This window comes from Malaya genurostris, chromosome 3 (assembly GCF_030247185.1).
Source record: "Malaya genurostris strain Urasoe2022 chromosome 3, Malgen_1.1, whole genome shotgun sequence".
Lineage (NCBI taxonomy): Eukaryota > Metazoa > Arthropoda > Insecta > Diptera > Culicidae > Malaya > Malaya genurostris.
The window spans coordinates 42,544,587-42,556,782 of NC_080572.1; the positions used below are offsets into that span (position 1 = coordinate 42,544,587).

Consider the following 12,196-nt stretch of genomic DNA (forward strand, 5'->3'; position numbering starts at 1 on the left):
GATTCAAGTCCTTGGGAACAAAACATTTTATGATACCATTCCGACCAAAATGTTTATCATTGTGCTGCACCAAAAATGAGAATAGATGATGATAAGAATAGAAACCTCCAACTGTTATTTTTATTATATTTCTTCGTTTTCCAGCGGGCCTGCTTTGAACACTGCATAAGTTTTATGGCGTTGTAGGAAGTGTATGGAACATAAATATAACAAGAGTATTACATTTTTAAACATTATCTTTGAAAAAAAAAAATTACTAAACATTCATTTTGCACTACTATAAAACTAAAGACAGCAATATGTGGATTGATAATCGGGCTCAACAATATCAACATTCTCTTCGTGGTGGGTTTGAAATCATGGCAAATATTATTTACCGTACATGGATAATTTTCGAACATTTAGAAGGTTTGATAAGCCGGGAGGCGATGTAGAAGCCTGTAAACGGGCGAGAGAGCCGACAACGACAACGATGCGTGAACTTTGCTATTAACCATCTACAAAACACTCATTAGGTTGGTTGTTCTCTATTGCCACGAGATTTGAACTATATTGGCGAAGGACCAACGCGCTCTAAGTGTCTTTGACAGAAAAGTGCTGCGGACCATCTATGGCGAAATACAGATGGAAGACGGAACGTGGCGACGGCGTATGAGCCACGAATTGCAACAGTTGCTTGGAGAGCCACCTATCGTACGTACAGCGAAGTTGGACGACTGCGATGGGCTAGGCTAGAGACCCTGTTATAATCAAAGACGCGCGGAGAGGAAGCCAAAAGGAATCAAACGAACCGTCAAACGCTGAACCAAACGAACAAAACATTGTTTGTAGCTGAACATTTCAAGAGGAAAGTTGTTATCAAAGTCATTTGATTATTTGATTTTGTTTAATAAAGGTCAAATTCATTTGAACTTATTGTTTTGATAATCAAGTAACATGGATCAACGCCACGACGTAAAATACACTGGTGGCGTGATAAGACAGTTTTGGTAGTGTTGGTAATTTTCTCACGAAATTAAGTATGGCGCACCGGGATCCAAGCATGTAAACATAAACAAACGACCATTTCAGATCAGGATTTCACTTCTAAGTTACTCCAGTTGTCGCGCAGCCTGGCGAATCTTTGGCACTAATTGAAAATCTGGACTTTTTTTTCAAGGGCTTGCAAGGTAACGTCGAAATATAGAAAGTTTTACACACATCCGATTCTGTTCATTTCGTTGGAGGAAGGATTTGGCGGATCGCACTGTGGTATGTATTACAGTTATTATGGATAATGAAGTGATTGTGCTGTGGGTGGCATTTTGCAGGTGATGAAAACGATTGAAACATCCCGGAACAAAACACCGCATTTCACTGTCAATATTTTCACAAATAGAACCAACTCTAAATATTTTCATAAAAGCAACTCCCGGAACGTCATTTGTTTATGTTTTTTCTTCTTCACGTCTCTCTGTTATTCCAAAATAAAATGACAACCGCACTAACACATAGAAAAACGTGATCACCAGGGTATTTTACATCGTGGATCAACGTAACCCCGGTGACACGATTGTCATCTGCATACAGTTGGCTTGAAACCGAAATTTTTGGTTCTTTGGTTCTAGTTCGCTGTCAAATGCTGTGTTTAAGAAGTGTTCACATCTTTCTCCATGCGGTTACATCAATATAAGGAAACGATTTCGACGGAATATTGAAGAATTAAATCAGAGTGATTATCACGAGATAGCGTTATGGTGATTCTTTTGACATATCCCATGTATTTAGAAATAAATTTGGACGAATTTTCCTATTTACTTGAGTTTGAACGAATGCAGATGGCAAAACCTTACAAATATGGATTTTAAAAAATGATTATTCACGTGTTGTCATCAAACATATGATTTAAAATTGTCCTATATACTTGGAAATCTCGGATGAAATTTGAAATTTTTAGTTCACATACTGATTTGATTCAGATGATAAAACATGAGTAAATGGACTAGTAATACAACTTTTGATAATAATTTATCAATTATTCTCAAAATCCAACCATAAAAACAAAGAATGGCCCAGATATTAAAACAGTACCCAACCTCACTTCTTCGAATTTGATATATTTTCTCACTATTTCTCCATAAATATCATTCAAACATACCTCGGAAAGTTACTAAATCATAATTATTAGATTTTTTACCACGTTTTTGTATGTCAGTATTCGATTCATTATACAAAAAAATAAAAACCCGGCATTTTTTTCGAATCTTCAAGCAAAATCTGAAAATTATTACCATTGCTTAGTTCAAAGCTCGGCACTCGAGCAGCGCAGTGATCGCATAAGAGTTGGTTGGATTCTTCAAAAATCAAACTATAATAAACCATAAATTTCTTTTCTTATTCAAAAAAAAATCAAATAACTGGTTATAGAGAATACAAGACTAGAGTTATACTTATATTGGGTTTGACTAAATGACCTTTGGACACCAGTGTGATGCAATGTAATATCGGATGCGCACCATACGCTCCGCATTTTGTTTCCTCTTGCATGAATTTTCAGTGAAAGAGTGATAAAACTGAGTTTCCAATGATTTGGGTATTAAATACCAGTGATTTAAAAGTATTGCTGAAAGTGTCAGTTTAAATAATTTCTAAAATGAAATGTGTTATTACCAGCTGCTATGCAAATTTTTCGAAGCCTGAGTCAGCAACAGGTAATTATAAGCAAATCGTTTCTGCTAGCAATGGTTTCTGGAGGAAAATTAGTGATAATAGCATAAACTTCGCTAGGTTTCCTTCTGATAAAATGGCTAATCGCCATTCAAATATTTACGGGCCAAACAGTACAGAATGCTTCAAATCGAAGGATTTGTGGGAGGCACTTCATACTGAAAGAAATAAATGTAGTTGGAAGTCAACTACGTTTGGTCCAAGATTCGATATCAGTGGTTTTTGCTAAAACGAATCCTTATGAAACTTATGTTTTATTCGTTATTAACATTAGGCGCTTGCTAATCGTTAGAAAACATTCACAGAAAACAACTCGTGCTTTTATTCCCTAGCTCAAGTTACGGGTCTCAATGCTTCGAAAAGTTTGTAGTTTTTGTAAAGTATTGTTTGTAATTAGAATCTCATTAATATTAGATTCAATGTGCGAACGTTTTTCTTAGACATCAACAAGAGGAATGTTCGCTAGTAAGTTTTTCACTACTTATTTTGAGACATGTGAGAGCAGTTCCAGTGAGAATCGCGTTGGTAAAAAATAAGTAGTGAACTTTTCTCTAGTGAGTTCACAATTCGCTGATTGAAAGTCAAGTAATACCCAAAATAACACACTAATTAAATGACTATTGTTACAATGACACTATTCAGCAAGGCAAGGAAGAAATGGATAATTTAAGTGTTTTTAAAATATCTAAGCCCTAAAATTATTTCTTAATATTCGTTCCATTCTTTTTATATTTATTCATACTTATAAGAACAAACAATCAAACAGCAGGAACTTTATTGGAATGACTTTGATGATTTCAGAGATAGTTTATAGCAGAGGTGAAAATAAGCAAATTTTTTGATTCACAGTAAATAACAATAGTCAGTTTTATCTGTTCATATAACATATTTTTTGTAGATATTATAATGAATTTTGAAACGAGTGATTTTTGATAAGATAAATTTTGGTTTTACTTAGAATTTTAAAAGGTCTTCAAGTTTATTTCCCACAATTTAAAACATAATCGCAATTTTAGTTTTGTTACCCAATTTTTTAATTCACGGTGTTCGGTTTTTTGATTCACAATCGGAAATCTTCATTCACATTTTCATGCGCAAAATGGGCTTATTTCCACCTCTGATTTTTAGAATATCACTTCTTTTTCTACGATATAAGTGCAACTAAACACTTTTTTTACAACATATACAAGACAATAAATATTACCCAACGGTTGCCGATTAAAAAAAAACTCTTCGACTTTTGATTTCTCTGCTCCGGATTGAAAATTTTGAGATTTTCAGTACAGGTCCGAGCTTCTATAACTATATCCACTGTGCATCAAAATGGTATGAACGTAGCTTGACCTATCTATGACAACAGAGCCACCAAAGCAAAATACGTTGGTTTCACGAACCAGCTTCCACAGATCAACGTACTTGTATACTGAACCAAAAAAACGTTATTAAAATTATTTCTATTGTGGTAAGCTTTAACTAGGATTGATTTTTAATACTGGCCATAACTATAGAAACTAAACGTTTGTTTAATTTTGCTTTGAAACCCTTGATATCTATTTGTTTTGCAAATAGCATTAACTTTACGTCTGCTTAGCGGTTCAAACTGAACTGTTTAAGTTTGCACTAAGCAGTTCAATTTTAACTGCTCTGCACTGACGAGTCTAAGACGGAACGTAAAGAAAAGCAATTGAAGCAATGATATTTGCACAACTTCAATCAATTTTTATGTTATAGCCTATTAGCAATATTTTTTTCCATGATAACCTATCTCCTAGAAATATTCGTTTCCGAATTGTTTCGACATAATAAAATTGTTTATTTTTTCGCGTAATTTTGCCAGACTACAGATAATTGTATACTTTATATTCTTGTTTGTGTAGACTTGTTAAAAGGGCGTAATTCAACGAAACCCTTAATTCCTTGTCACGTTTGAATATCTCGAGGACGGTTACTTCTAGGCAAAAGGACGCCAAGTGCATATTTATTGCTATAAACTTAAACATATGTTGGTGTTTAAATAAATACTTTTTCACAAATGATGCAGTCTCGTCTTAAAATTATTTTAGCAGTAACGTCATCGTTTTTAAAAAGACACTAATCAAATTTTCGTCAAATGTTTGTTTTCCTAATTCATTTCAACATTCATTCAGTCAACATTTTTTCCAGTGTATAATTTTTTAGAGTGTTGCAAGATTTTCCACAACTTATTCTTGGGCACCATTTCGGTGCAAGTAACGTTCTTTGAGTTACAAAAATTTGAGCAAAGTGCATACGAAAGTACATTCGCCCCTTTCTCAAAATCAGACTTCAGTCGAGATCGTCTTTCCTGCCGTGCAAAATCACTGGTTTGCTATGTTAACGACGTGTTTCAAGTTTCATCCAAATCAGAGTATGTCTGCATGAGAACATGTCTGATGGTTTGCTACCTGTTCCTGAAATTGCCCAAAACAGAAATCAAAATTGCACTATTTGTTGAATTAATCCATTCTTTTATATACTTACGCCTGGATATGATTTAAATACCTTCACCCAATTAGGATACCAACGCAAAATGTACTTATATTTAGCTTGATTCCAGCTACTGCACCAAAAGATCAGCAGACCAAAATAAAATGACACCTGCAACAAAAAAAAGCGATTTCAGGTTTTGCAATCGACACGCAACCGAGTTAATTGGATAAAGTTAACACACATCGAAACTCATAAATAAAATCCCTTCGTTAGAATGAAACGATGATGTGACCTGTGCACATTTCATATTTTTTGTCGCTACCTTAATACTATTTACGGTTTTTATCAAATACTAACAGTTTTTATACAGATATATAGTGTTGCATAAGAGTACTTCCCGAATATGTTTTCAATTTCAATTTGTTTAGACAAACATTAAAAACGAGACGTGTTTATGGGCGAACTTGGTCTGAACTCAAACAAGATATTGCAGAATTAGAAAAGCTTAAGCGGGATTGGGTACGACTATAGGGTTCAAGCAAAGACATCAACTATCGACTCCGAACTATTCTCTGGACTCTCTAGTAATCAGTAGCATGCTTCTTTACGCTCGGGTGTTGTCAGTTCAATCGAAGATTACTGGCATCCCTGAGCGGCCGTCCTGCGAAGATAATGACGAAGAAGAAGTAGGAAGCGTTGAATAAGCTGTTCGACAACAAGGACGGAACGAGTTTGCGTGACGTCGTCCAAAAATTTCACTGCTCCCATACCTTGATTCACCGGATTCTCAAGATGGAGGACATCATCTATCGGAAGAAGACTCGGTCCCCCGGTACACGGACGAGCAGACGCAGAACAACCGCGAAACGTTGTTTGTGCTGGTACTTTCCGCTCTCGAAGACCCACATTCCCGGAAATGACAGCTACTATTCCAGCGACAAGTCGGCCACACCCCCCGAAGTAAAATATAGGTTTAAAAATAAATTTGAAAAGAAAGTTAGGCTGTACATCGCCATATCGGGATAGAGGGATTTCAAAGCCGTGGTTCAAGCCGAGCGGTCTGGTCATCAATCAGTAAGTGTACCAGAAGAAATGTCTTAAGAAAATTCTGCCGTTCTTAAAGAAGCACCATGCGGATGTGAAGTACGTCTTCTGACCGGACAAGGCATCTTACCGTTACGGCCAGAAGACGTTGGAATTTTTTTTTTCCATAAATACGTTTATTTCTTAAGGCAGTTTACATAAGTTTTTCTTCGCCGTAGCATCACTTTTACATAATATTCTTATCCTAATTTAATTCTAACATAGTGTTATGTATGCGACTTTCAAATGTATTGATTTACATCGGTGCATCAAAAGAAGAAAAAACACATATGTCAGTAAGAAGATTTTGTAGTTTCTCGCCATGTTGTTAGTTACGACGCGTTTTTTCAATAAGAGAATAAAAACCTAAATCGTTGATAAAACTTAAATAACATTTGTATTAATCCACATACACGACAGAATTTGGTGTCAGAAGTGGGATTGATCCGATTCCCTCGCGCGGTCGGGAATTATTCGTAATGCTCAATTCGAACTAAACGCGTATTGAAGGAGTAAAACAAAATGTCGGACAATGCCGAACTATTGGGGGCCCTCTCAGCTATGATTGCGGAGGCGCTCAGATCATCAATCGGAAACGCGATCCACCAAGTAAATGCCGGAGTGCCGGATGCTGCAGGAGGCGCTGCTCCTCTATTACCGAAAATCCCAACTTTTTCCATGTCAGAATACCAACCATCCGAAGGTTCATCCGTTTCTGATTATTTCAGCCGGTTCAAGTGGGCACTAGAGCTAAGTCAGGTGCCTCAACTACAGCATGCGAATTATGCCAGAGTACATATGGGAGCAGAGTTGAATAACGCTCTGAAGTTTCTAGTGAGCCCGGCAGACCCAGCTACCATCGACTTTGACCAGTTGCAGGCCACACTAATCAATCATTTCGATCGGAAAAAGAACAAATACGTTGAAAGCATTAAATTTAGAAAGATTGTTCAACAAAAAGGAGAAACAATCGCCCAGTTCGCACTCCGTTTAAGACAAGGTGCGGTGAATTGCGAATACGAAGACTTCCTTGATCGGATGTTAATCGAACAACTTTTGCACGGTCTAGAATCCCGCGATATGTGCGATGAGATTATTGCGAAAAAACCAGAAAATTTTAAAGAAGCGTACGAGATAGCTCATTCACTAGAGGCTACGCGGAATACGGCACGAGAGGTTAACACGGGTGTAACTTCCCCAATTCTTGAAGAAACCAACAAGCTAGGCTACGAAAATCTTCGAATCAGGAAGAAGTCAGTTTTGAATCAACCGAAAAGTCTCAGGAGTGATCACCAGCGATCAAACAATCATCATACCACAGAAGTCGGACCTTGCAAAGGTTGTGGCGGTCAGCACATAAGAAGTCAGTGCCGTTTTCGTGATGCTCGTTGTCATCACTGTAATATAAAAGGACACATTGCAAAAGTATGTCGGGCAAACAAATCTATGATTCAAGAATCGTCTGCAGATCTCGTAGACTCACACGAAATGCCATCATCGGAAATAGACCTGGTACAACCACTGAATCAAGTACACGATATCACATCGTCTGGAAAGAAAATGATTAATGTCAAAATCGATGGGCGCGCTCTACAAATGGAGTTAGATACCGGAGCACCGTGCGGCATAATTGCCGAATCAAAATTGCGATCGATTAAACCAGGATACTCATTACAAAAAACGGACAGACAATTTTCGAGTTACACCGGACATCATATTAATTGTCTAGGACGTATTCCAGTTCTTGTGTCTGTTGGAGCTTCAACACGTAAATTAAATTTGTACGTCGTATCCGGAAAAGCCGAATCACTTTTCGGACGCGAGTGGATTTCCCATTTTGTGGAACATATCAATCTACATGAACTGTTCTCTACCGACAAACCGATCAATTCCATAAGCTCTACCGGACTGAATACAATGGATACAATACGTCTTTCGAATCTGCTGAAAGGCTTCGAAGATGTATTTAGCGACACTGCAGGAAAATTAACGGGACCACCAGCCAAAGTACATTTAAAACCAGAAATATTCCCTATATTCGCCAAAGCACACGATGTACCGTGTGCATTACGAGACCGCTACGCTGCGGAAATCGACAAGAAAATAGCATCTGGATTCTTCAAGAAAGTTGATTCCTCCGAGTGGGCATCACCGACTCATATAGTCGTGAAAAAAAATGGAGAACTGCGAATTACCGGAAACTATAAACCAACTGTCAACCCGCGGATGATAGTGGATGAGCATCCCATACCGAAGATAGAAACGATTTTCAACAAAATGAATGGCGCTACATTGTTTTGCCATTTGGACTTGACCGATGCGTATACTCATCTTCCGATAGATGAAGAGTTCAGCCATATACTAACACTTAACACGATAACACACGGACTTATTCGCCCAACTCGGGCCGTATATGGAGCGGCAAACATACCCGCTATTTGGCAGCGACGCATGGAGTCTGTACTTCAAGGATTGGATGATATCGTCGTTAGTTTCTACGACGACATAATCGTGTTTGCAAGAGATTTTGACAACCTGCTTCAAGCGCTCACTATCATTTTGGATAGATTGAGAGAGAGCGGTTTGCGTCTGAATCGATCAAAATGCGTCTTTGCAGCACCATCTCTGGAATGTTTAGGACACAGAATTGATCGTTATGGATTGCATAAATCAGATAAACACGTTGCAGCAATTCGCGATGCTCCTCGACCGACAACAACAGAAGAATTACAGCTTTTTCTGGGAAAGGCTACATATTATAGCGCCTTCATACCAAATCTTTCTTCAAGAACAAGAGCCTTACGCGACGTACTTCTGTCCGATAATTTTGAATGGACTTCTGAAGCCGATAAAGCTTATCTGGATATCAAGGCAGTCCTAACATCTCCCCAAGTATTAATGCAATACGATCCAACGCTCCCACTAATACTAGCAACGGACGCTAGCAAGACGGGACTAGGTGCTGTGCTTTCTCATCGGTTGAGCAACGGGCAGGAACGACCAATCGCCTTCGCCAGCACTAGTATGTCAACTACGGAACAACGCTATCCCCAAATCGATAAGGAGGCACTTGCTATTGTCTGGGCAGTGAAAAAGTTCTTTCACTATTTGTACGCAAGAAAATTCACTTTAATAACGGATCATAAGCCCCTTACACAAATCTTGCATCCGGAGAAATCACTACCAACGTTGTGCATAAGCCGAATGGCTAATTATGCGGATTATCTCGCGCATTTTGACTTCGACATAGTCTACAAACCCACGAAGCAACATACAAATGCTGATTACTGCTCACGAATATCGAAGGAAACGGTGCCTCAAGTCAACTGTCTGAAACAAGAGGATGACACTTTGGAAGATGATTTCGAGGGCTTCACTCTGCATCAAATTCAACAACTTCCAGTGCGTGCGGAACACATTGCCCGTGAAACGTGCAAGGATGAATACCTGGGAAAAATTGTGCAATTACTTGAGAAAGGTTACGATCTGGCGCGTTGTGGTTACAAGTCTCCGGAAAACAAGTACACCTTAGCAGCCAACTGTTTGCATTATGAACACAGAGTAATCATACCACCGTCGCTTAGACAGGCGATATTGAATGATCTACATGTAGCACACTTGGGGGTAGTAAAAATGAAAAGCTTGGCTCGGTCTTTCGTTTATTGGCCAGGTATCGATAACGATATCGAACTAGCAGTGCGATCATGCAGGAATTGTTCAAGTAATGCACCTTCTCCACCAAAATTTAGTTGTCACCATTGGGAATATCCGCAAGGCCCATGGCAGCGCATTCACGTCGATTACGCTGGCCCGATTGCAGATTCAATGCTTCTAATCGTTGTCGATGCTTACAGCAAATGGGTGGAAGTTAGAGTCACTTCTACGTCAACAACTGAGGCGACAGTTGGTATATTGGACGAGCTTTTCTGTTCTTATGGAGTACCAACGACACTGGTATCCGACAACGGACCACAGTTCACTGCTCGAGAGTTTAAGCATTTTCTGCAAATGAGCGGGGTTAAATTCCACAAATTTTCAGCACCGTACCACCCAGCCACCAACGGACAGGCTGAGCGATATGTCCAAACAGTGAAGCAAGCCCTCAAAGCCATGGGCACAACTAAAAGCACTCTGAAGAAGAATATAAATGAATTCCTGTGTCAGTATCGAAGAACTGCTCATTCCGAGACAACTGAATCTCCAGCAAAACTATTTTTGGGACGAAATATAATGACTCGGTTAGATTTAGTAAGGCCACTGGATGCTAGCACGAGAATCACAGAGAAACAAAAGGCGAATTTCAACACATCGTTCCGATCTTTCACTCCGGGACAACAAATATACTTTATTTCTGGAAATAATCGAATGGATAAATGGATTCCAGGAGTAATATCAAAACAACTGGGAGATTTACACTACATAATAGAATATCACGGAAAGCACGTCAAACGTCATGTTGATCAAATCCAGCGCTACCATGGCAACGAAGAAAGCGAACGAAGCCTATCAATACCGACGTCACTCACACCACAACGCATATCAAAGATACCAGCAGAACAAGAGAGCCCACCTCGGCGGGTACATTATTATAGCAATGAAGTACCTCAAAATTTGTTTTCTAGTACAACAGTCAGTTCAAATTCTTCGGTTGAAAATGGATCCCCTGATGTACGTTTTTCAACGCCGTGTTGTAGTCCAGATCAGCAGAGAGCACAAATCGGCTCTCCTATTCTACGACGCTCGGAAAGAAATCGTCGTCCGCCTCTTAGGTTTTCCCCATAGAAGGGAAGAAATGTTATGTATGCGACTTTCAAATGTATTGATTTACATCGGTGCATCAAAAGAAGAAAAAACACATATGTCAGTAAGAAGATTTTGTAGTTTCTCGCCATGTTGTTAGTTACGACGCGCTTTTTCAATAAGAGAATAAAAACCTAAATCGTTGATAAAACTTAAATAACATTTGTATTAATCCACATACACGACACATAGTCACAACGTTTTGAATTTATTAAAACATATTCTCTTATAGCTTAAATATCATCTTAGGTAACTCGTCATTAATTATGAAATTTACTCGGAAATATTATTTGAACCAAACGATTAACTTCTATAAATTATAAAATAAGCTGTTATTTTCAGACATTTTGTTGATAATTTCATAAACTGTTTCGAGTTTGTTTGTATCATTACATAATTTTTATTCTAATTTAGCTATTGGTTGAACTCATGGACGCAGCTGGGATCAGAACTAAGTCTTAAAAGGGGCCTTTAAGAAGACGTTGGAATATCCTGAACAGAAAAAGATACCATACACACTTAAATATGATTGCTGAATCTTGGCACAAAATACCAAGATTTGCACAGCCGAGTGCTCGATAATCGTCTCGACATAATGTACAACTACTGAGAATCTCGGCAATCCAGAATTTATTAACTGTCAATTATTGCCGAACTTGTCACCAGAAATTTTACTGTTATTTCGGCAGAAGCGATCAGGATTGAATCATGAATTGCCGAGTCATCAGTAACCGAACGTGGAATGGATTTTTCTCTATTATTGTATATAAAATAAGTCACAAAAGTAAGGATGGTGTTTTAATATATTCATTTGAATCCAGCATACAAAAAAGAAAACATCACGCCTAAAGTTAATTTTTCCTAGTGCCCCTCAACGCACCTATCTGGAAATAAGTAGATATTAATAATTATATTTACGAAACAGATAGTTTTCTTATTTCACTTATCTTGTGACGAAATAAAAAAAAATCTGTTTTCCTTCTTCCAATGTTTTCCAGCTCCACGAGCAACGGATTTGCTGATTTAGGTACATTTATTGTTTAATGACAAGTTCAGCATAGTATGCGCTTTACTGAGATATCAGCATATTACTTTAACGAATTTCGGAAAAGAGCTTGTGGATTACTGAACAATCAGCAAAATGTCGTGTTGCCGATTT

At 38.1% G+C, this 12,196-nt stretch overlaps 1 long non-coding RNA gene across 2 annotated transcripts; it reads right to left on the minus strand.

Annotated features, from left to right (window-relative positions):
* Positions 1-4,806: 4,806 nt before the first annotated feature.
* On the minus strand, positions 4,807-11,214 carry LOC131437397 (uncharacterized). Of its 2 annotated transcripts, XR_009230752.1 has the most exons (3): positions 5,396-11,179; positions 5,206-5,322; positions 4,807-5,135 (listed from the first exon to the last, which is right to left on the minus strand). It is a non-coding gene; the product is annotated as an uncharacterized LOC131437397 (long non-coding RNA). The 2 variants fall into 2 exon arrangements; XR_009230751.1 differs by having other exon boundaries at positions 5,206-11,214.
* Positions 11,215-12,196: the final 982 nt, after the last annotated feature.